This window comes from Talpa occidentalis, unplaced genomic scaffold, assembly GCF_014898055.3.
Source record: "Talpa occidentalis isolate TD23 unplaced genomic scaffold, MPIMG_talOcc4v2.1 talOcc4.5, whole genome shotgun sequence".
NCBI classification, from domain to species: Eukaryota; Metazoa; Chordata; class Mammalia; order Eulipotyphla; family Talpidae; genus Talpa; species Talpa occidentalis.
In genome coordinates, this window is record NW_023604861.1 from 9142818 (window position 1) to 9163237 (window position 20420).

At 41.9% G+C, this 20420-nt stretch overlaps 1 long non-coding RNA gene across 1 annotated transcript; it reads left to right on the forward strand.

Moving 5' to 3' along the window:
- Window positions 1-2371: 2371 nt before the first annotated feature.
- On the forward strand, window positions 2372-3832 carry LOC129146885 (uncharacterized). Its single transcript, XR_008554230.1, has 3 exons — window positions 2372-2415; window positions 3064-3191; window positions 3806-3832. It is a non-coding gene; the product is annotated as an uncharacterized LOC129146885 (long non-coding RNA).
- Window positions 3833-20420: the final 16588 nt, after the last annotated feature.

Genomic DNA, 20420 nt, shown 5'->3' on the forward strand with positions numbered 1-20420 from the left:
GAAAGGGCCAGAGAGGTAGTTAGAGAACCAAGAAGGCAGGTTCTCGAATTGGAACGGGGGGAAGGCAGGGTTTTATTGTATGGCTGCAAGTGGATTGATTGAGGACATGAACGTTTTCTTCTGATTGCTTGTGATTTTCAGTAACTTCAGAAGAAAGGTTATCTGCTCGGAGTGAGAATGGGACAAAGGAAGTGGAGGTTTGAAGAGAGAAAAGAGGCAAAACAGTGTCTAGGAAAGTGGCAGAAGGAGCTAAAGTTAGCTGGTAATCCTGAGGCCACATGCAAGGTTAACCTCCTGAATAGAAAGTGACATGACAATACGGTTTTGCGTTATTCTCCAGCCACAACCAGAAACTTGCAGGCAGAAATTTCTGGACAGGTGACGAGAAGGTGGGTCCCTGGACTGAGCCAGGGACTGGACCTTTGCAGATGCCTATGGCAAAAGAGAGCAACAGAAGGAGCTAAGTATGTGCAAAGAATGAAGAGTACATGATGGTCACAGAAGCCAACCTAGGAGAGCAGGACAGCGATGCTTTTTGGGGGGCTGCAGGGGAGCCACAGATCAGGGCAGTGGATGCCAAATCCTGATGGGCTGGAATGAATTTTTAAAGTTGGGGGTGTATGAAGGAGTGAGCTGGCACAAGGCAAGCATTGGTGATCTCAGCATGGGGTGGTGAGGCTGAGGTCAGGAAGGGGCATGGCCGGAAAGTCCTGCAAAGAAATTGGCTGTGGCTATGAGGGCAGAGGACCAAGAGAGGGTGGAAGCCGTGGTCACTGGAGCAGCAGAAGCCTAAGAGCTGAGCCTGCAGAGCACTGGGACGGCCGCTTATGTCCACTTCTCAGGACAATGGCAAGAGTTGAGCAATGGACCCAAAACTACACTTTCTATGAAAGAGGAGGGTGCCAATCAGTGCGTAAGGAAGCTTCATCCAGGCAGAGGGCTTGGTGGTGAAGTTGGATACATGGAGTAAAATCTGAAGGAGGAGGCTGGTGTGAAAACAGTGATGAGGACACCAGAGGGGCTAGAGGGAAAGCACTGGCCTCAGGGTCCTCCTGAGGACATTCCCTCTCCCTAGAACAGCAGACTGAGGACACAGCTACTTCTGGTGGTGAGTGGCCCACTCAAAGGTGGTACAGGAGGGCAGGAGTCTGTGACAGATCAGAGTAGGGGTTGTCAGGAGTTGGGGGTCTAAGTGTCTAAGAAGGATGTGTCCATCATGCTCTTCGTGATGCTCTGAGTTAACAGGGGACGTGAGCACAACAAGGCTGGTCCCCAAGCTCCCCCTGCTCCTTGGCGAGGCTGAGGGCCCAGGAGGCGACAGGCAAGGCTCTGCTCCTCTCTGCCCAAGACAGGTGTGGAGGCCAGCAGAGCAGTGGGGACGTGGGATGCACGCCTCGCCGGTCTAGCCCTGATTATCACCACCTCTATGGAGAAGCAGAAATGGGCCTTCTAGGACTGTGAAGTATGTGCTAAGCGCTGGGAAACCAGAACAGGCAAAGACCTTCCTTCAGTGGTATGGCTATGCCCATAGGGCATAAGAGAAACAAGACTCCAGTCTGCTGAGGGGTGAGACGCAGATGGGGATTTAAAACCTCCTTGCCTGTTAGGCGACTGGCAGACGCCCCTTTGCAAAGTGACCGCTGGTCAAGGCCAACCCACTGGCAAAGGGTAGATCACATGGTATGTTTTTGATGCGCAGCGAGGCAGGAGGACAAGGAGAGGCACTTATTCAGAAGCAAGGGAGTTCTTTGGGAGGGCAAAGAAGAAAGGAGGCCGAGCTCAGATGTGCCCAGGGTGGCTGCCATGGAGAGTGAAACAGGCTGAGTGTCATGCAAGATGGAAAGGCAGCCAAGAACAGAAGCCGCACTTTCAGTGGATGCAGGAGAGATGATGGAGATCGCTGCTGTCCTAAGACGCTCGCCTCCGAAGAGTCACCTTTTTAAGTGATTTGATTTTACCACTAAACTGTTTGCCCATAAGGTAAGTGCTCAATTAAGGTAGCAGCAGGGTGGGGAGGTAGGAGGGGGGAGAGGGTTGTGCTCTTGAAGAGATTGATGTTTGAGGCTTTTAGATCCCATGTGAGCAGGGGGAAAAAAAAATCAGGAATCAACTCTTTAATTGGAATGAGGCTTTCCTTCTTCCAGGTAATTGCTGCTGGGAGGTGCTGCTGAATTAGCATCCAACCTGGACTACTCTCCCTAAAGCTGACTGCTTGCTGGCCTGAGAGGACAGCTTGGAAAACAGCTGAAACGGAATCACAGCATCACCTTACAGAGGTTGCATGCTTTGCCCCCCCTCCAAAATCAGAGAGTAATTTGTCTGTAATACTCCGTGGCTGACTGGAAACGTTTTCTTGATTTTTAAACCTTAGGTCTGCTTCCCCAGGGCCCTGACATCTGGCCTCTGGAAAGCAAGGTCAGTTTTAATGGTGGGAATTATTATGAAAGACAGAGGAGACATGTCAAGGTGAAGGGAAGTAGCTGTTAAAACAGTCACAGTGTTTATGTTCCCCTGACAGCTCCATGGGCATCCCCTGCTTATTCTGGGGTGAATGATCCAGGAAGTCTCATTGGTGGGAGAGGGAGTTCAGAAGGGACCCCTGCAAACAGAAGGGCAGACTTTAAATTCCATTTAAACATTGGATGCATTGGCTTCCAAATTGTTCTGGGCACATTCTTGCTTTTCTGATCAGAAAAAATTCATTAAGTGGGAGGTCCCAAGGAACCATGAATTGTCTTTTTGCTGTTTTTTTTTTTAAAGATTTATTTTATTTATTTATGCATAAAAGAACTGGGGTGTAGGCCAGAGGTGGGGGGGGTGAGAGGACTCACCAGAGACAGAGTGGGGAATGGAACAGATGAATCTACTGAAACACACTGCTGAGGGGAGCAGTGGGCAAGTCAGGAGAGGTCTGCTGCACCATGTGGGTAGCTCCCTGGCCGGGGATAGAACTCGTGCTGCAGTAACTGCAGATAGCTTCACAGTGCTGAGGCTTAACCTCCTGCGCCACCAGGGAGGCCCTAGCCATAAATTGTTAATTGCTTGTGTTCCGTCCTTACCAAGCTGAAAGACCAAGAGCAAGCTGGCTCTGTGAAGCTCCACACACCTATCAGGTCTCCTTCATGCCAGAGGAGGGGAGGCAGGTGTGATGACCACCTGTTCCGAGAACCCTGGAGATGCTGAGCAAACAGGTGATTTATCGGTGCCGAGAGCCAATGAGAGATTACCAGAGGGAGCCAGACACAGGAGATGGGTGACTAAATGCTTTCTTAATGGCCTGAGAGAGGCACAGAGCCTCCCTCTGCACCTAAAGTGATAGCAGAGGGTGCGCTTTGGGCTAGGGAGAGAATCTGGATCATTAACTGTAGCTGGATGACTTTTAAGATAAAAGAGTACTGAGGCTAAGGGAACTGCAGATAATTAGAAAGTTCTTTTTTATTGATGGGGATGAAACAGAGACTGATTTTGTGGTTTCCTGGATCACAGAACACCTCCCTGCAAAATATAATCTTAGACTCTCACACTGTGTGTGTGCACGCACACACGTGCCTAAGAGATTTTACGTGCAGTTTCAGAGAATTTATGGACTCCTGAAAGCTTGTCCATTAAGCCTAGTTTAAAAAGTCCTACCCTATGTAGATTGAGAGCAAAGACTTTATCTAATAACAAAATCCCCTTTCAAAACATTTGAAAATGTTTTATTAAGGAAGGATGAGTATTCCTCATTAAAATAAGTAAGTAGATAGGCTTTGTGTGTGTGTGTGAAGTTGAATTCTTGAATATTTGTCTCTAGTTTCTCTTTCAGGCTTGTCAACTTGTCACCTCCAGAATTAAATATGGATAAAATCTAGTCATCTATTAGCAAAATAAGTATTTAGCATTTATAATGTGCAAAGAAATTTGCTAAGAACAGTGCCAACTATGCAGAGATGAACAAAGCATTTGGAGAAACTCAAAGAGATTCTGATTCTGCTGTAAAAACAAGACACAAAAGCAACCTGAATTCTACCGGAATGTGATTCCAAAGCAGGAAACCAAGAAGGTCAAAGGCAGAGAGCCTGTTTTTGGGTAACAAAATCTGGAAAGGTTTCATGAATGACATGCAATTTAAAGTGCTGTTAAAAATGCTTTTCCTAGGCCTCCCCTGGTCGCGCAGTGGTTGAGTGCTGGGCTGCGAAACTGCCCACAGCCTCTGCAGCACTGGTTCGATCCTCGGCCGCCAGCAAGGCTCCCACATGGCATGCAGACCTCTCCTGCTGCACCTGCTGCTCCCTTCAGCAGTGTATTTCATCAGTCTGCCTGTTCTGTTCCCCACTCTGGCTCTGGTGAATTCTCTCACCCTCCCGCACTTCTGACTGTACCCAGTGCTTGTATAAATAAATAAATAAATCTTTTAAAAAATGATTTTCCTGGGCCTCCCTGATGGTGCAATGGTTAAGACGCAACCTATGAAGCTATCCACAGACACTGCAGCACGAGTTCAATTCCCAGCCAGGGAGATACCCACATGGCACAGCAGACCTCTCCTGTCTTGCCCAGTGCTCCCCTCAGCAGTGTACTTCAGTCAATCTGCCTGTTCTGCTCCTCATTCTGTCTCTTTCTGTGAATCATCTCACCCCCACCACCCTCCGCACCTCTGGCCTATACCCCAGCTCTTTTATGCATAAATAAATAAATCTTTAAAAAATGCTTTTCCTGAAACTTCATTTCATGTCACAATGTAGAAGTATTTTATATCAGTTCATATATTCATGAAATTAAAACTTCACAAAGCAGTATTTTCATTTACTATGGCTCAAAACATTCTGTTATGTCCTATTTAGTCTACTTTACTTGTTTTCACTTAACCAAAAACCAAGGATAACAGGGAGGGAGTAATTAGCATGATATCACTTGATATTTTCAGAAATTCTACATTATAGCTACTGTTATCATCCCCAATTTTCAGATAAAGAAACTGAGCCTTGGAGAGGTTACAGGTCATGCAACATTGCAATGTGGTTATGGAAAGGCCCAGGGTGAGAGGTATCAGGATTGGGGTCATGAGCAGTTTGGCTGTAGTGCAGGGATAAACAGGAAAATTAGGAGGGATGATTATAAAAGGAGTCACATCATAATTAATTTTAAATAATTTAAGTACTTCTTGGTATTTATTCCTTTATATCATTCTCAACTTCTTCCTGGGATACCTCCCTGAACTTTTAGCTTAATTCTCCTATATTTAATTTGTAGTTCTATCCACAATGGGGAATCAAAGAAACATAAATCTTGATTTATGTTCAAAACCAAAATCTTGAACATACTTTCTTTTCTGTGAGTTAAAAACATATTCAAGATCCAAAGTGGATTGAAAGGGTATAAGAACTAAAGGATTGTTTGATATATAAAAATCTTTTCCATTTTGTCACTGATTGTTACTTGAGATTAGAAATGTGTGTTTCTATAAAGTGTATGGGAACATTCATCAATTTTTCTGTTTCCCTGGCATCTTCTTGTCAATTATTTGCTCCCATACCCAGCACTGAAAAATAATCAAGCCATGGGATATGTCCCTTCCCAGGCCAAAGTTGAGTGGACCAGGAATGGATGCCTGACCCCAGTGGTCACTCTAGAGTCATCAGAATTAGGACAAATAATTCAGTAGAATAGAATATCCAGAATAGATCCAGGTATATATATATAAAAATCTGATATATAATAAGGACATTTCAAGTCTATGGGGGAAAGATGTGCTAATAGGTGTGCGGCCATAGTTGGCTCTACATCTAAAAGAAATAAAACCAGACTCCTACTTCACACTGTCTTCAAATGCCATCCACAATGATTTACTAGTTTAATGTAAAAAATAAGATAAATAAAAATATGAAGGAAGTCTGTGGATATTTACATCATCTTGGCTGGGGAAAACTTTCTTTTACAGGTTAGGAAACTCACAAACCATAAAGTGAAAAATATGTTTGACTATAAAAACTTATTATCACAAGATAAATCCCAAAGTCAGAAGACAAACAATGGGCTAGAAAATATATTTTAAATGATATTGTATTTGATAGAGTGGGCCATACTGTCATATTTGAGATATTTTTAAGTTTTTTGGATTCTATGGAGGATGATACACTCTCCTGGTCTTCCTCCTACTTCTCTGATTGCTGCTTTTCAGCTTAATTTACTTAATTTTTACTCCGTCCTGTCTTCTTTTGAATCTTGGAATGCCCCAAAGCTTGCTTCTCTCTTGGTGTTTCCATGTGGTCTCATGGCATCAGATGTCACCTCCAAGCTAATGACTGCAGTGTAACATCTCCACATTAACCGCTCCCAATAGTGGAGCGCAAGTCTCCTGCTCCTAGCCAACACCTTCCCACACTCTCTAGCAGGCATCCCAATGTCAACATGTCCAAGTGACGCTTGATTTTCATCCTCAAAACTCCCCTCTTTCCCTCCTTCCTATACCAGCCTTACGTAGCCACAGCCACTTTGGTAAATAGCACCAAACATTTGTTCAGGCAAAAAAATCTGAGAACCAGCCTCAATTGCTGTTAAAATTTCACCTTCAACATCCAACCTACCAGAAAACCGAGTCAGCTCTATTTTCAAACTACATGCCCCACTGGACAACTGTGATCACTATCTCCACCTACAGTCATCCTCTAGGTACACCTAGATTACCACAATGCCTTCTAACTAAACCCCAGCACACTCTGACTTCCTACCAACCAGACTGATCTTTTAAAAGAACATATATTGAACCATGTTGTTCACCTAGTTGAAAACCTCCAATATCATTCTGTCTCCTTTCTAATAAGATCTAATCTGTTCTCCAGGATGGTCTCTGAGGTCACATGCCTTTGTCATGCCTTAATGAGGCGCAGCCTTCCTGGCTCAGCCACTTCATTTTTGTTTACTAGCTTCTTGCCTCTCCCCATAGACTGTAAGATTCACTAGAACATATGCTGTGCTTTATCTCTGCACCCAGCACTCACCTTCCAAAGTGCCTGGAAAGTACAGATACTCAATGACTCTAAGTCTAATGAATGAATGACTGAGTCACAGGGGTTATTATGCCAAGTACATTGAGTGCCTACAAAATAACCAAAAGTCTAAGGAAAAAAAGGGATGGGAACAGGGGATTTATAAAGGAGGAAATGTCATGAGTTCTACAAATAAATATTAAAAGGTCATTATCACTACTAGTCACATACCTATGAAAATTTGTATACATACAAATTATTGCTACTGCAGTAATTTGGTACTAAGTATAGTGAGTATTAAAGTGAAAATGCACACTATTAACAGTATTCTTTGAGGGATCTATAATGCCAAAAATCGCACAGAAAAACTTTATTGCAGAACTGTTTACTGTGTTAAAGAACGAAAATTCTAATACCAAATACTTTATTGTATGTCCACTTGATAGAATACTATGCATTTATTTAAAACAACAAAGAAAATCTATGCAGAATGGAATTGAAATACAACAATACTGAGCTGGTAGCATTATGTTAATTAAACCAAGTGTGGGGTGGAGGAAGGGTATTAACTTTTTCTTTATGCATTTTGTATTTTTCACATGAAACATAAAATGTGTTTTACTGATCTGTTTAAAACAATAAAAATATATTTTATAAAATTCTATTTCACTTTTTTATAAAAATATTTTAATTATTTTTTAAAAATCATCTACTTACAAAAGGATGAGTGCCCAATAAAATCAATAAATCACCAGCTCTCTTTACTGAAGCAGAAGAGTAACTTAAGGATTAAGCTAGGACAGTTGTACCTGTGATGACTAAAGAGAAATTCAAAAATTTTTAATTAAATTAGAATTAGAGTAGATTTCAAAATCTTGGTAAAAGTTTGGTATCACAGAAAATATAAATTATCAAAAAATGAAAATATAAATTATCAAAATGACTTCAAAAAAAGCTGAAAAGCTGGAAAAGTAATAACTTAAAAAATGAAAAAGTTATCAAAGAATTATTTCTCCTAAGAGACCATGTCCTGATGATTTTAGCAGCAAATACTATTAAACAGATGATTTTGATACCATAGAAACAGTCTAGGGAAGGGAAAACCTGTAAAGTTACTTTATTCTTTCCTTTGAAATGGAAATGTATGTATATGTGCCTGTCTCTAACACACACACACACACACACACACACACACAGAGCCCATGTAAAAGAATACAGCTATCACCTTGCTGGGGGAAAAGTGTGAAACTAGATAAACAACAATTTCAACAATGTTCAGAACAAAATGCAAGGGATTATAGACTGAGGGATTATAGAAACCAGGAAATAAAAAGATACTATGTTTAAGCCAAAAAGAAATATGCAGAGAGAAACATTTTCTCCATGGAAGTCCTCAGTCACTTCAGCTCAAGCAATTCACAGAGCAACAGTGGACTTTGAGTTCTAACATGAGAAATTTGACAATTCTAATCATGTATCCATGGAGCAATACATGTGAACAAAACTTGAACTAATAGTAAACAATAAAAATCATCATAAATTAACATGACAGAACTAAGGGAAACTGACAAACCTGCCAACACAATGGGAGCCTTTTCAACCATTGAGTATTTGATAGACCAGGGAGAACAAAAATCAGGAAAGATATACAGATTTCAAACTCATACATAACTAGTAATGCAATCTAAGGGTTATTATTGAAATGTTCACCCAAGTATCTATCAGTAGGGAGCCAAGCAAGAAAACAGAAACCACCTGGAATCTGTACAACAGGGGTGAGGGGATTTAGTGGGAGAAATTGGTTACACCTATTATGATGGAACATTGCAAGTGACAGGTGGGTGTGGAGCCAAAATACTAGCAACAGCACGTGTGTCAACTCCAGAGCTGGGACCAGTAACAGCAGATTTTCAAGCAGCTTTACCTTAATTTGTTGGAGAGGGTCATGGGGTTGGGTTGGGTTTGGTCTTGCTTTTTTAATCTCTCTGTTGGCTGGAGGAAGAAGTTCTGAGATTTGATGTCCAGGGGAGAGTAGTTTAATAAAGAGCAATTGGAGGTCCGATCCAAGTCTGCCTCTTTACTTTCTGTTAGAAAAACAAAACAAAAAACTAAGTGTATCATACGAAGATCATTCCCTGAGACAAATTTTCAGATGGAGGCAGGAGTAGGAGCATGCAGGAGTAGGAGCATGCAGTTCCAAAGAACTGTGTTGTAGAAAGTTTAACGCATAAACATAAAAGAGAAAGAAGGGTTTCTTCAGACGTCTGGGCAGCAGCAGCCCATCACCGACATAGGGAAAATGGTCAGGCTGCCTCCCACATCTCTTGAGGGAAACTGGCTCCCAGAAGACATTTGAAAGAGTGACGAAGAACTAATTGAAGAGTGATGAAGAACTAATATTCCCAAACACCCTATTTTTCAATCCAAACCAAATCTACTTTTGAGGCCCTCCAAAACGAAAATGTAGGTTCCCTTGTTGAAAGGATTTTTAAGAATTTCTTGACTGTGGCAGCAGTGCATTCTACCAGGTATGGTTCCTTCTCAATGGGTGGCACTGTGCAGTAGCACAGGTTGCACACTGACAAAGCCCATCCAGCCTTCTAGTATAAAGCACGCACCCAAGCATATGTACGAAATACAGTACGAACCCTCTCTCTTCAGCAAATTATTTGGTGACAAAAATATGGGGATGAAATAAATGGAAAGGAAGAGTCTGCACTAGTGGTGAATACTGAATTTATCTCTATATAAAACTGAATTGGGAATTACGGTTACAGAATATAAATATTTAACAATAAGAGGAAGAATAAAAATTGCTAATGCACTTATCTAGCCCTACAGGTAATCAGATGATACTGCCTAAAACTGTTTTATGTATTTAATGAGACATAATGACTCCACACTCTCAATGTTTTATTTAGTATATTTCCTAATTTTAGGGATCTTTTGTTGGAAAATAACTCACAGAATGAAAAAACGTTTATATGAAGGTTAAGGGATTTCACTGGTTTTACTTCAGTTTACTTTTCCTTTATTAAATTCAGAGAAATTACATCAAATACTTCATATTGAAAAACATGATTCTTTTTTTATGACAGTCCAGAAAGTAATTATTATTCATAAAGCAGGGGATCTTAGCATTTAACTTTCATCTTTGCCTTTCCTGTATTACTTGAATTCTTTGTAAGTGGTGTGTGTAAGCAAAAGCAAATTTTATTTTTATTTTATTGGTAATTTTAAATGCCAAATATTCCCCAAGCAATAGGCTCTGGGCCAGAGGATTTTATCAATGAGTTCTAGTAAAACCTCAAGGAGTCTATATTTGGGTTGTTTTAAACCACAAAGACTTAGAATTTTTCCAACTATTTCTATAATTTATCACTAATTGATACTAATAGAATTCATTACAATCACATTGTATATAAATGAATATAGCAATGCTAAGGAGCATTTCTGGTCACTAGACTTTCTGTTCCAGCTATCTTGTGTGTGTGTGTGTATGTGTGTGTGTGTGTGTGTGATTCAGAAGCCCACTTAGAAAGCAGATAAAAACAATCACTAAATGATTCCACTCACATGTGGTACATAAAGAAATGACACAGATCAACCAAATAAAGTAAAAATCAACCTTTAAACTATAAGACCAAATCAGCTGTTACCAAAGGGAAGAGAGAGGGGGGTGGGTCCATCATGGAAGGAGCCAGGGTTATGGTGATGAATGGCGCTAGGCCTGGAGTGCAGACCATAAATATCAGGCACACATTTATAACCACATTTATATCAGGTGCACACCTGAGAGATGGTTCACATTATAATGCAATGTCACTTCAATAAGAAACTAACAACAACAAGAATTTGGGCCTGGAGGGAATAGCCTACAGGTGCATGGAAGTGATGGGGGAATCCTGTGGCCCCACATCCGACACCCTGAAGCACCATGCTAGACTGAGGGCTCTGGGGGAGGCTATGAGCAACAGAGAAGGCCCAGCGGAAGCACCCCAACTGTGGGGTGCTAATTATGAGAGTGCTCGGAGAGGTGGATGCCCCTGGGTAAAAGAAGATGGGCGTCAAGGGGGTGGTATGAGCAGAGTAGAGGCAAATGAGGAGTGTATGCCTGCACACAGACTTTAAATCCATAATAAAAAAGACCTCAAAGTTAATCTGTTTTCTATTATCACCATGTGTCTGCAATTCTAAACTGTCGGTGATAAAAAGCTCCTTTGTGAAAAAATCAATTCCTCTTGAGATTTGTGTGTTATATATATTATATATGTGTGTGTACATTTTTATTACCTATCCTTTCATAAACATCACATTTTCCATGGATTTTAACTCAGAGATCACCCCAGTTATACAGTCAGCTGTCAACATGTGCAGAACTGGCCACAGAGGATTTTTTTCAGGAGGAAGCTGCACAGGCTTGGAAATCTTGAACCTTCTTCAGGAGCAGTTTGGAGCACCCCTCTCAGTGGTGCTGCTCCCTCCTGCGTTTAGTGATTGTAAACACTCAAGAACAGCACGATGATCATAAAGACAAAGGAACAGAAATCTGTTATCTCAATGCCATCAGTCACATGATGCCTTGGACTTTCCATCCATCTGTAAAACACAGCTGGCTCACAGACAGTGGGAGACCAGCTCCAGAAGAGAACATTTTAATGCTTGGAAAATGTTCCTCTTCCAGATTATCCCTAAAGATACTTTTACAGTTCAGAGATAGGAGAGGTAAAAAAAGAATCCATGTCAGGTGTGAAACACATGGCTGATACTGAAGCCTCCCCACCCCCACGGGAGCCCTTCCAAGCTGGGGAGCCGGACCCCTCAGTCCACCCCGACTCCCAGCAGGTAAAGCAGTGGGCAGAGGCTGGTTCACTCCTCTATCTTGTTGGAAGGTGGGACACGACTGAGGGACCCTGGACCTGCTCCCTGTCGGGTGACACTTCTACCATAGCCAAACAGAAAACCAGACAAAATGAACAAGGCATCTACATTCAACATTGGATGACAGGCAGTGCAGGACTGATCCCCAAAATCAAAGGAACAAATGAGGTGAGCCCCCGCTTTCTTCTTGAGAGGCTTTCTGGATAACAGTGCAGGGAGGGGGATTCTAGACAACAGCACAGGGTCCCCCTGAGCTGAGGCAACAGAGCTTAGTTTGATGAGGCCCCTGGAACTTGGGGGGTGGGCAGAGAAAAGGAGAGGGAAGCACTGCGTGGAATAAAGCTCCTGAGCTGAGCAAAGGTTTCCCCTTGGTCTAGGGCTAAATATTAAGATTTGCAAGTGTAGGAAACTCTGTAAATTGGTTAAAGAACTACCAGAGAGGGCTGTAAGATGGACAAGTCTCAGAGGTCACAGAGGGTTAGAGAACTCTGATTCCACGAGCCAGCATGGAAGCTCTTGCTGTATACCCATGCACTCACTGACACCACAGGAGGCAGCTGCAGAGGTGGGACCAAGCTGGTCCAGAGTAAAGACTGCTTCAAACCCAAGCAGCGAAACATAAAAGTAAGTCCCAGCATCCTCAGCTGTCCACAATAACGTTAAGCGCCTCCTCCCCCTTTAAGCTGGCTGGTTTTTCTATTTAGTCTCACCGCCATCTTTTACTCCCTCTTGACTCTCCCTCTTAACCTCAGAAATTTCACTTTGTTTATGTCACTGGTTTACAATTACTTTGCTTTTGTCAATTCATTTTTGTCTTACACAAACACACACACACAGAGAAACATTCAATATTTGTCTTTAGCTTTTGGACTCATTAAGCGCCTTCCTCGGGCCTCCCCAGTGGCGCAGCGTTTGAGCGCTGGGTTGCGAAGCTGCCCGTGGCCTCTGCGCCGCCGGTTCGATCCCCGGCTGCTCCCCGGCCACCGGAGGAGGGTCCCTCCTGCCGCCCGCTGCTCCCCTCAGCAGTGTCCTTCGGTCCTTCTGCCTGCTCTGCTCCCCGCTCTGGCTCTGGTGAATTCTCTCACCCTCCCGCGCTTCTGACTGTACCCAGTGCATGTATAAACAAGCAAAACAAACAAACAAATAAATAAATAAACATGCCTCTATTAAAAAAAAAAAAAGAATTTAAAAAAAAAAAGCGCCTTCCTCAAGTCCAACACTCTTATAGGAAGATAACAAAATCCAGAACTCGGTATAAAAAACAAATCCACTCCACTATGACCAGTATTCAATACAAAAGGACTTTGTAATTAAATTCTTCACACAGGAAACTATGAGGCCCAGATGGTTTCACTGTTGAGTTTTTTCATTTAAGGAAGACATGCTACCAATCCTTCCCAAACTTTTCAGACTACATACCCACTTGATTAGACCAGCACTCTAGCACAAAATCAAAGAAATTATAGACCAGTATTCCTCATGAAGATAGTCAGAAAAGCCTCAAGAAAATGTCTGAAAATAAAATCTAGCAATATAGCATTTTAGCAGGATATATGCATAAAAATTATATATAAAACAGATATGCATACATAACACAATTTTTATATACTAAATTTCATATATTAATTGAGCTGCACAGATATATCCTATACCTCATCCACAATTATATCATGTTAATAGAACAAAGTAATTGGAAAAATTGCAAATTTTGTATCTAGTAAGGGATTCATATTGTAAAAAGAACTCATATTATACTTAATAACAAAAATATAACCCAATTAAAGAATGGGTAAAAGATATGGATAGACATTTCTCCAAAGATGCATAACGGCCAATAAGTACATGAAAAAATAGCATTATTAATGATAAGGAAAAGTAAATCAAAATCACATTGAGACACCACTTCACACCCCCTAGGATGGATATAATAAAAAAGTTAAATAATAAGATGTGCTGATGAAGATGTAAAGAAATCAGAACAAAACTTAACACTTACTGCAGAATGTGGGAATGTAAATGGTGTAGACACTTTGGAAAACAGTCCCACAATTCCACAAAAGGTTAAACATAGCCTTGATTTTTGATCCCTCAACTCCATTCCTAGATATATACCCAAGTAAAATAAAAACATAAGTTGACACAAAATCCTGTACACAAATATTCATGGCAGTCATATTCGTAAGAGCCAAGAAGGCAGACACAAGCCAAATGTCCATCAACTAATGAGCAGATCAACAAAATATGGTAAATGCATGCAATGGAATTTTTTATGTGAATGTTTATAGCAGCATGACTCATAATATTCAAAAGGTGAGACAATCCAAAAGTCTGTCAATGGACAAAAGAATCAACAAATGTGGTATGTTCACACGAGGGACTCGGCCCTCAAAAGGGATGAAGTGGTTCTATGTGAACCCTAAAAACACTATACTAAAGTGAAAGAAGCCAGACACAAAACACATATTGTCTGATTCTGTTCCTGTGAAAGTCTAGAACAGGGGACGTTATAAGCACAGAAAGCAGATTAGTAGCTGGCTTAGTCCTGGGGGAGGGGACTGCGGATGGGGAATAGAGGATGAAAGCTGAAGTTTAAGGGATTTCTTTTTGAGGTGCTCAAAATGTTCTAAAATTGGTTGTGACATTTATCTGTGAACATACTAAAAACCACTGGATCACTTTAAATAGGTGAGAGTGTGGTATATGCAACTGTATCTCAATAAAGCTGTATGGGTTTTTGTTTTGTTTTGTTTTTCTGAAGTCCTGTTATTGGTACAGGGGCCTCAGCTGTGGCCCCACAGCGGCAAGGCTCCTACAGTTCCCCCAAAGGCCTCTGGCCCAGACAGCCAGACCACTGACAAGCCAAGATGGGTACAAAGGGCTGCCTGCGCCACAACGGAAATCCCTGCTTTTATGGGAAAACAAGCTAGGTCAGAGGTCAAGAAAGTGGGGACACCCTGACCTAGCCTCCTCCCCACTAAGACAGCCATGGGTGGCCCCCAAGTTGCCACAGGAGCCTAACAACCGCCAGGCAGCCCGGGTGAGACACAAGGGCCTGAGCTGCGGTGACCCCATCCCCTGCATACCACCTCCCTGCCCCTCCCAGCACCAGCCAGTAGCTCAGCCTCCCTCAAGACCACCCCACGACTGAACAGGCCCCAACTTACCTCTCAAAGGCCATGCTGCGTGTGCCCAAGTGGGTGGAGACCACAGGAGAGGCGAGCCCCAGGGCGGCCGGGTCCTTGGCACTCCTGTCCCTGCGCTGTCACTCCTGTGACCCAGACCTCGGCCTCCTGGCCCCGCAAGAGCAGCTCCTCCAGCCGGGCAGCTGGGTCGCGCCAGAAGCATGAGGCCGGGCTGGGTGCAGCCTCTCCGGGGCTTGCAGGGGCCCACGCTCCGCACATCCTGGACGCTGGGGCCCACCCACTCCACCCCGCTGTAGGAGTTTGCAGGGCACTTCGGGGGCCTCAGTCAGTCCGCGCCCTGGAGCAGCGGCTGTGCAGCCTCAGGGCCCCCAGCTCTGGGCCCCGCAGAAGGCCCACCCTGGCAGCTCCCTGGCCACTGCGCCCTGGGTGGGCGCACGGGGTGGGCGCACGGGGTGGGCAGAGGACCCCTCCGCTCTAAGTAGGTGGGCCTCAGGGTCAAGGTCAGCTGGTGGCAGACCCCGCAGAGTCTGCAGCCCCAGGGCCTGCTCACCCCACTGCAGGGTGTGCAGAGAGGCCGCCCCAGCGCAAGGGTTGTGTGGGGGGGGTGTCAGTTCACGCGGCGACATCCGGGCAGCGAATGGGCAGAGCTGTGCAGGCCCCGCCCCCGGCCTGCCTTCTGCAGCCTCCCCGGCTGCACCTGCCTTGGCAGGGGAGTTGATTCCGTGCCTGTGAAATGTCCAGAATAAGTAAATCTTAGAGCGGTTGCCTGAAGTTGGAGGCAGGGAAGGTCTCTGGGTGATCCTGAAGGGCATGAATTTTTTTAGGAGGAGACAGAAAATGTTCTAAAATTGATTACGGAGATACGTGCATCACTCAGTGAGATATTTAAAACCGCAGACTTGTAGAGTTTAAATGAGTGAGTCGTATGGTATGCAAATTCTAGCTCCATAAAGCCGCGATAAACCGATATTTTTAAGAGTGGGGAAGAATGTGCGGGAAATGAGAGGTTTCAGAGACCATAGAGGAGTAAATTGGGACAATTACTATGAAAAGCAGCTTAGTGGTACATATTAAAAGGAAAGTCATTCTGTGACCCAGAAATTTTTCTTCTATGCCTGTGATCTGGAGCTCTATCATAGCAGTATTACTCAAGCCTTGATTAGATAAAGAGCTTGCACCCGAATGTAAACCAGGGCGTTTCCTTCCCCTGGAAAGTCTGGCTGTGAAACCCCCAGGAAGCAAACTTGTGTGCTTTGTGATATCTTGGGTCTGTTCTCTCATAAACCCCTTGTCTTCCCATGGACTGTAAGAATTTATGGATGAACAGCCAGTTGGCAGACCCCATTTTAAGTCATGCCAGTCTAGAGAAATTTGCCTTGTTTACAAAGAAATTCTGCAAACAGTGGCTGCTTGTTCTGATGGTAAGACATAAGAAACCAACCAGTAAGCCATCAACAGCGAATGAATAAATAACCCACAGAATATTGATTTATTGACAATACAATAAATATAAGAAAATATAGTCACTGAAAGGAATTCACTATACATTGACATGGATTTCTCTCATGTAATATTTTAGATATTAAAAGAAAAATAATGAATAAAAATAATACCACTGACATCAAACACACACACAGATCAATGCTCTTATGTTCCTGGAAGAAGATATATGTGTGGATTTTTTTATACTATAAGATGTATAATAAATTGATGACAGGGGCCACCTTTGTGTGCCTTCAGAAGGGCAGTTTGGGGAAGGAGAGAATTCAGATCAGGAGTGGAAAGCAATTAAACTTCATTGTTATCCATGATGCTTTATTGCATTTGTTTTTGAAAAAAATTATTTGAATCAAATGTGTCAAAAATGTTAGCACCTTTGAATACTGGGTGGTGGGTTCATAGATACTTGATAGATGCTATTTGGACTTCATTGTATTTTTAAATTTCTCAAGACAAACAACACAATAAGGTGGCTGTAAATTAGTAAATTAAGCCTGCATGTTACCCAGATATCTGCTCCAGTTATATTGAGAAACTGGAAGTGTGAAACTCCACCATCTGTTAAAGAAATTTTGACATCCACGGGTAGCTCAGAAACATTGCAAACTGACATGAAAGCCAGTTGTCAGGCAGCTAATCTTGAAATCTGGAATGACCAACCATTTGGGGGGCCCATCTTGGGAACAAAAATTAGATTCCATCACAAAGTCAGGAGGCCTGTCTAGGTCTTCAAGACGAAATTGTCCTTGACATTGACGAAGCCTTCACCTATGACTTTTCATTAAGTTTTCTTCAGGGTGGGAATGAAGAACTTCTTTATTGGTGAACGTGTTCAAAGTACAAGGCTGTTCCAAGGAATCCTAATGACAACTCCAGTCCTTGGTCACAGGATTCAAGTGTTAAGTGTGGAGAGGAAGCCAGCAACAATTGGAGAATCAAGAATCACAGCTCAGCACCTCCCCCACCAGAATGAATTGTTCTGACTCATCTTTATGCAGACAATTTCATTGACAAGCACTTGCTTGGCTGTGAGGGTATTTCCTTGTTGAACTTTTGTGCCGGAAACATGTTGAGCTCTGGCCATAGCAAACATCTCTAAAAGTAAGCGCTTGCTGTGGGAGTACTTTCCTGAGTAAATAATACCCCAATTAATAAGTAATTGTGCAATAATGCATCTTTTTTCCTTTAAAGAAAATCAAATATTATTATGTTCTGATTCCATCCATTGGTTTAAATGGACAAATCTACACATTATAAGTCACTATATCGATCTCTAAGAACTCAAAGATAATTAGAATGTTTAGATAAAATAAAGCTTTGGGCTTTATGTATTAATTCAATTGAACCAAATTTTATTTTGTTTTACTAAATCTCATGTATTTTGTAAGGAAATGAAAACACAAATAAAGAAATATTTCCTACCTCTTAAATAGCTGTTAACTAGCAAGGAAGACAGATATGTAATCATACCTTGTTCAATAGGATGCTAAAAGGTAACTGAACAATGTTAAACTTCATGAGGGTAGGACCACATTTTCCTTTGTTCACGATTATATTCTCAGAACTTAGTCCAGTACCTAAAGTACTGAATAGGTTAAATAAATATTTAGTTGATAAATGAGCAAAAGCAATTACTATGGAAAAGAAAGGGATTGTGATAGAAGCCCTCTTTCATCATGTTATCAAAGACAGTTAATCAAAAAGTTTGGTTGAACTAGGTAAAGAAAAGAATATATATAAGCCAAACGTATTTTGTTTAAAATAATGCACCTTTTTTTAAAGATTTATTTATTTATGCATACAAGAGCTGGGGTACAGGCCAGAGGTGTGGGGGGGGGTGGTGAAAGGATTCACTAGAGACAGAGCGGGGAACAGAACAGGCAGATCGACTGAAATACACTGCTGAGGGGAGCAGCGGACGAGACAGAAGAGGTCTTCTGTGCCATGTGGGTAGCTCCCTAGCTGGCTGGGTATCGAACTCATGCTGCAGTGTCTGCGAATAGCTTCATAGGTTGAGTCTTAACCCCTTGCGCCACCAGGGAGGCCCCATGAATCATTTTTTGTTTTTTGTTTTTATCAATCCTTTGTGAAAGAGCCAAGTCGTTGTGCATTTCTAAGGCCACAGTTTGGAAAACAGATATATCCTTCTTGTGTAAACCAGGTTTTTAATGAGTCTTTTGTGATTTCCAAGGTCAATGTAGTTCCAGAGCAATGAACCCTTAAATGACTCTTATGAAGTGCCTGAGATTCCTTTCCCTCTGGATTTTTCCTTATTTTCCAAAAATTTCATGTTTGTTTTGCCTATTTAGTTGTGCATATTTTTGTGTGTTTTTGAAGGCTTACCTTCATCAAGTCTTTTCAAAAGAACACTAAAATTAGTTTTCAGAAAAAAACACCTTCTGCCCATGCACATTTTCTTGGTCTGTGTAAGATTTCATTAACTTGTATGATTGCAATAGCACACCCCACTGCTCAGAGGTTGGGGAAGGGGGGTGCTTCAAGTGACTCTTGGTGATGGGAGAAGGCAGCTGCAACTCTGGAGCCCACCCAGAAGAGCTTCCCTGGGTGCACATCTAGTGAGCATCGTACAGAACATGGGATGTGGAGATGGCTAAGAGAGGTTCCCCAAGGTCAGATGAACCCATGCAAAGCCTGGTTCCAAGATGATTTAGAAAAATAACTAAATAAAAGATGATTTAGATTTGTGATGTAGTCTAGGGAGAAAATTCTCTTTGACAAAGGGACAACTCTTGCAGAGACCTGGTTTTTGAGTAGGATGATGAGCAGGAAGAAACTGTTTTTTGGCAACGGGTCCTTATAAGAATCCTTTTAAGCAAGGAATTGCTTTTTCCAAAAGAGATATGGCCGTAATTATCAACTGAGTCTTTATCAACTGATTAGCAAGATAATTAACATTATTACTATCTGCATGACCTATTATTGAGCATACTTTCTCTGCAGAGTTAACATTTGCTGTGCGAGGAAGAGAAGGGAAAAAACCTATAAGAAAATTTCTGATTTATAGTGTCCTATACCCCTTATACATTTATCAGGGGTCTTTTGTTTCATTGAAATTAAAAGACTAGCTTTGGAAATTATTTTGCTTTCTCACATACACATTCCCCTCCATTCACCCACATACGCCTACATATATATTCAAACTCTTTCTTAATACATTACTTTAAAATATGACCATAATATGTATCATAAGCTCATAATTTCAACGTTATCACATTGTAAAGATTACAAAGGATCATCATGCTCCAACACCATGTCTAAAACTCCATAAAAAGCCTTTCCCCAGAAAGGCTATTTCACATGGGAGCTTGTAGGATTTATGAAATTATTTGTGTCAAGCCCCTATAAAACTATAAAGGAATGAAAATAGTTCCTTAAGTTCTTTTTTTTTTTTTTTTTTTTGAGAGCTGCTGATTTTGTGTTCCAAGGAAGGAAAGCGCATGAGCCAATTGAAAGTGTACTGGACAGCTGCTAGATGTTGTCGGTTTTAACAGCACATCCTTCTCTTAGCATGCTTTAACTTTCCTGTCAGGAACCTTTCTCATGTTTCAAAACACCTACTTTTCGTAGTGGGGTTTATTAGCCCATCCCAGACTGTATGGAAATATTTGCTCAACAGCCAAGGAAACAAACAAATAGAAAGCCAGATCATGGAAACAGATCTTCATTAAATAGTCATTTTTGCATTTAGAGTCCCGTTATTGCAACTAGAGATCTATTTTAATACTTTCCTCAATTATTTATGGGTAAATAAGTATTTTAGTTTAATTTGTATCAAAATAAAACATGCACATGCTCTGAAAGTTAAAATTTCCCATGAGACTTCCAAGGAAAAAGAGACATCACAGTCTTCTTTTTCTCTCTCTTTAACCCCTTACTTTAAAATCTTTTAGCTATGTTCTAAAAATAA